This window comes from Oncorhynchus kisutch, linkage group LG8 (genome assembly GCF_002021735.2).
Source record: "Oncorhynchus kisutch isolate 150728-3 linkage group LG8, Okis_V2, whole genome shotgun sequence".
NCBI lineage: Eukaryota > Metazoa > Chordata > Actinopteri > Salmoniformes > Salmonidae > Oncorhynchus > Oncorhynchus kisutch.
Window position 1 is genome coordinate 23,393,604 of NC_034181.2, and position 6,000 is coordinate 23,399,603.

Genomic DNA, 6,000 nt, shown 5'->3' on the forward strand with positions numbered 1-6,000 from the left:
TAAACTTGGTTATAATAAGGTTAGTTGAAAAAGGCAGAGTGTGAAAGACTGTTCTGGGGTATTTCTTTACTCAGCAGGTCAGGTGTACTAGAGATAGTAGGATGATGAATAGGACATAGGCCTATCCTTGCCTAAAAGGCACTGCATGGCCTATCCGACATCTGCCTTGGCCGTGCAGCATTTACGTACAGCATTTAGGTGCAGCATTTATGGTGATAAGGCCTCTGCAGAAGTCAGCGCATTCATACTTCTTGTGCTTCGCGGAGCAACGCAGCACTGTTGAGTAGAGCTGTTGTGAAGGAAGTTGTCAAGGAAGTGAGTTTGTGCTTATACATGACCTCACCTACTGTCACCCAATCATGTAAATGCGGGGCTATACCAGCCCTCTGCATCATTACAAAATTTGGGAAGTACACAGCGATGCGGTACGGAGCTCAGTTTGTCCTCTGCATGCCTCTGGAGGCTCTGCAAATGCGTCACACTCTCCATACGGAGCCTCCGACCACATTTTCGGCTTTCAGACCTGAAGACTTGCATCAGTTTCTAGAGCTAGGCCATAGATACTTATATGTTTCTCCAGGGTTTCTCCTATTAATCTGTGCCTGTGACGTGAATGGACAAAAGTGGTGAGGGAGGAGCGCCCTTCTCAAATGGAACGGTAACCTGTACCACTCCGTTAGGTTGTCAACAAGGCAGCATGCTGCATCGTCCAGAAACATACATCTCTTTTCCATAATATATGTTTGAATTTTCTAATTAGTTTAGGCAGATAAAGTGTTTTTATAAAAAACGATTCCTTTTAATGCAAAAATGCAGAATCCTACTCATTCAAAAGTTTGGGGTCACTTAGAAATGTCCTTGTTTTTTTGTCCATTAAAATAACATCAAATTGATCAGAAATACAGTGTAGACATTGTTAATGTTGTAAATGACTATTGTAGCAGGAAACTGCAGATTTTTTTATCGAAAATCTACATAGGCGTACAGAGGCCCATTATCAGGAACCATCACTCCTGTGTTCCAATGGCATGTTGTGTTAGCTAGCCTTTTGAAGGAAAAGGGAAACCGCACACTGCTCTTGGTAGTATCACTGATAATTAATAAGCTTACGTATCGGCCTCAAGGCCTTTGTCCGAGCTTTTAAAAGCTCTGACGAAGGCCTTGAGGCCGATGCGTAAAGCTCTGACGAAGGCCTTGAGGCCGATGAGTAAAGCTCTGACGAAGGCCTTGAGGCAGATGCGTAAAGCTCTGACGAAGGCCTTGAGGCAGATGCGTAAAGCTCTGACGAAGGCCTTGAGGCAGATGCGTAAAGCTCTGACGAAGGCCTTGAGGAAGATGCGTAAAGCTCTGACGAAGGCCGTGAGACCGATGCTCAAAGCTCTGACGAAGGCCGTGAGGCCGATACGTAAAGCTCTGACGAAGTCCGTGAGGCCGATGCGTAAAGCTCTGACGAAGGCCGTGAGGCCGATACGTAAAGCTCTGACGAAGGCCGTGAGGCCGATGCGTAAGCTTCTTACAGTTTTTTTCAATTGTTTAAGCACAATTTTGAAAACAGGGCCCGGTTTGTCAAAACACTACACACAATTAGCATAACCCTACACCAAAGTAGCACAACACTTCAGATCATTTGCAAAATGAAACACTTGTCAAAACTATACACGACTTCATAAAAATAATATTTTGTTACCATACGAAACACACACATTTCATATGACTTCAATCTTTTTGAACCAGTTACACACTGCTGTTGCTAACCTAAAACACTTTTAGCAAGTCTAATTGTCAGTTATTAGAGTACTGTAAATGAAGTACACAGAGAAAGTGCAACTATACAAACACTACACAAGACCAATGCTGCAGACTGAGGAAAACATCATATATTTCTCTCCATATACCCAAATCAGTCAACATGTCAACATGGAGAATCACAAGAAAACATGTCCCAGTTTTCATGCTACTACAGTAGTGTGCATAACACTGTTAGCTCAGCAAACAGACAAACGTAAAATACTGTATCCAGTACAGGTTACAATTACAGTAAATAACAACAACAAACATAAAAAATTATCTGAAAAAAAACAGAAAATACTACAGTAAACATACTATACAATATCTCTTCGCCTAGCTGGATCTGGCCAGAGAATTTCATCAACATCACAAGCAATATCGTCATTAGCAAGACAACGCGGGAAGAACCGTTTTGAATGTCGAATCCATCCTTGCACAGCTGCGGCGTCGACTTGGTCACAGGTGTCCTCCATGGCCTGAATGAGGGGTACCTGAGCCTGGAGATCGTAAACCTTCCACCGCCATGCAGAGAAAAACTCTTCAATACAGTTTAGAAACGGAGAGTATGGTGGAAGGTCAACTGTGGATGGTGTTGAAACCAGTTCTGGACCAAAGCAGAGCGGTGGATTGACACATTGTCCCAGATGACCGTGTATTGCATCTGGTGCATTTCATTACCTGCTGTGACGATGTGGTGCAATCGGGCAAAAAATTCGAGAATGTGAGGTGTGTGGTAAGGGCCCATTTTGGCATGACGGAGGACAACCCCATGCTGTGAAATGGCAGCGCAAAGGGTGATGTTACCCCCACGTTGCCCTGGGACATTGATTATAGCCCTGTGGCCAAGGATATTTCTGCATCGCCTTCTTGCTTTTGTGAGGTTGAACCCTGCCTCATCAATATATATGAATTCATGCAGGATTTCCTCAGCATCCATCTGCAAAACTCCCTGAAATACAGTGAAAGCAAGATTGTGTAGTTCAGGATAGGTCTAGTATACAGTCAATGTAAAGAAGTCATGTGTGCAGTATGCAACATCACAGTGCTAAAGTGAACAATACAAACCTCCACACACTCATGCCGCAGCCGTTTGACCCTCTCTGAATTCCACTCAAAAGGCACTCGATAAAGTTGTTTCATTTGAACCTGATGTCTTTTCAGGATGCGTGCCAGTGTTGACTGAGACCTGATGGACATTATTGAAAATGGCATGGTCACCGATAATGTTGGCTTGTAGTTCTCTGAGCCTGATTGCATTATTGGCCAAAACCATGTTTATTATCTCTCTCGTTCTTGCGTGAATATGGGCCCCCTTCCTCCTTGTCGTTCCCGACCCTCAATCCTATGTAGAGAATAATACATGTAACTTACTGTGCAATGTCAAAGGAAGGGGTATCACAAGTGCTGATATGGTGCATACAATAAGCAGCTGATTACTGTAACTGTGCAGAGGAGATCTGCATGGAGGAATGGGCCAAAATACCAGCAACAGTGTGTGAAAACCTTGTGAAGACTTACAGAAAACGTTTGACCTCTGTCATTGCCAACAAAGGGTATATAACAAAGTATTGAGATAAACTTTTGTTATTGACCAAATACTTATTTTCCACCATAATTTGCAAATAAATAAATTAAAAATCATACAATGTGATTTTCTGAATTTTATTTTCTAATTTTGTCTGTCATAGTTGAAGTGTACCTATGATGAAAATGACAGGCCTCTCATCTTTTTAAGTGGGAGAACTTGCACAATTGGTGGCTGACTAAATACTTTTTTGCCCCACTGTATATCTCACTGGTCACCCCCAAAGCCAATTCCTCCTTTGGTCGCCTTTCCTTCCAGTTCTCTGCTGCCACTGACTGGAACGAACTGCAAAAATCACTGAAGCTGGAGATTCCCATCTCCCTCACTAGCTTTAAGAACCAGCTGTCAGAGCAGCTCACAGATCACTGCACCTATTCATAGCCCATTTGTATACAGCCCATCTATCTACCTCATCCCCATACTGTATTTATTTATTTTGCTCCTTTTGCACCACAGTATCTCTACTTGCAAATCCATCTTTTGCACATCTACCATTCCAGTGTTTAATTGCCATATTCTAATTACTTCTCCACCATGGCCTATTTATTGCCTTAACTCCCTTATCTTACCTAATTTGCAATCACTGTATACAGACTTTTTTTTTCCTTTTTTTCCCCACTGTATTATTGACTGTATGTTTTGTTCATTCCATGTGTAACTCTGTGTTGTTGTATGTGTCGAACTGCTATGCTTTATCTTGGCCAGGTCGCAGTTGCAAATGAGAACTTGTTTTCAACTAGCCTACCTGGTTAAATAAAGGTGAAATAAAAAATAAATAAAAAAAGTTGTGCAAATCTAGCCTTGTGTTTTGCTCCTTAAGTGTAAGGTTTTGCTAATTGTGGGAAAAGTAAAATTTTAGTGTGTAAGCAATCATAAAAAACTGTAAATATCAGTGATACTACCAAGATAAGTGTGCAGTTTCCTTCATCTTGTTAAACTGTTGCCATGCACCTGCAAAGAGATTGCTCAGATGTGCGAGTGCCTTTTTGAATTTTGTGTTAGATAGCTAATCCAAGTTTATCATTTTAAAAGGCTAACACAATTTGATGTTATTTTAAATGGACAAAAAAAAGTGCTTTTCTTTCAAAAACAAGGACATTTCTAAGTGACCCCAAACTTTTGAATGGTAGTGTACGTCCCTTTTGTTTTGAGCTGACTTTGCCATTGCCCAGAGTGTGGCATGAGGCTCACGCCCGGGAGGCAGCCTGGTTCCAAAACTAATGCAATCACTCTTCACCCGGTGAAACTCCTCCTACCGGGGGAACCCGGGCCAGATAATCGAATCTCCTCAATGCATTCAACCCAAGCCTCTACTTCTGGGCCAAACTTTGGGAGAAGAGAATCAGGACCCACATCACACCCACCCACCCACTGCCTGTTTGGAATATGTCTGAGGAGAGTATCCTGTCGGCTTGTCACCACCATCAGTTTCCTCCCCGAGTGCCGTGGAGCAGACCACGCTCCCCTCATTTATAATTGAGAGGCAGAGGTAGGTGCTGCCTAGAGAACCGAAATTAATTAGCTGCAGGTATTTTTAGCTAGCATTCTAAAAATACAGCTTCAAGTTTATTTTAAGGAGGCTTTTCAGAAAAATGTATCTGAGCGTGCTATTGGTGATAACGTTTTATCTAAAGTTGAAAGGAGAATTATTAAGGGTGTTTATGTTGAAGTTTGAACTAATTTTAATATGAATTTAAGATAGGCCGAATGGATTGGTGCATTGTGATTATGTTATTCTTAATCACTTTAATGCTATGGTTATCACTAAACAACAGAAGTGTGAAACATAAGACATCAATGAATGAGGTAATCTGTTAAAAGCAGTGATGAGCACTTTGTTGTGTTTTAGTATTGGATATATATGCATACTATATATACCTCACATGCGACCTATGAGAAGTCTAAGCAATTAACCAGTATTGCAAGGCATTATTCTAAGCATGATCAGAGGGAGAGTTGAGAGAGAAGTCATAGCCTGAAAGGCCCCAAGAGTCCCTGGTGTGGAGAGAGAAAGAAAGAGAGAGTGTATCTCAACAGCGCAGGTCATGAACAAGGAAGAGAAAGAGACAATGAAGCTAAGACCCTTTTATAACAGTTGTTTAGATTCAGAATATAAATTGTTGACCTGCAATAGCATAATGTAAAGTTGACCTCCAATCAGGTATCAGAGCTACAGGATGTAAAGACAGTAGAACCTCTGCTTCTCAGAGTGAGAAGTGAGATAATGCAGGGAAGAGATAATGCAGGGAAGGCTGACTTCCTAAGACAATACAAAGGAAATCCTTGCAAACAGTTGATAAGAGTCACTTTGGGGGCTAGGCTGCCCTACACTTTTAAGTTTGATATGAAGATACTGGCTAATTTTTCTACATAGTGGCAAGGAGTCACTATTCCTTTGACTGTTTGAGTATTGATGGAGTATTCCTTGTTTCATCCAGTAATTGTTTCATCCAGTCATCCAGTCATTGTGTCATCCAATGATCATCCAGCCTAAAACACAATCCACCTCCAAACCCTGTCCTCAGTACAGCCTAATATGACTAAAATAAGATGATTACAACAGTGTGGATGACCTGATAGCAAATGAGGAAGACACGTTTAGTTCTAATCAGCAGAATAAACTCGTC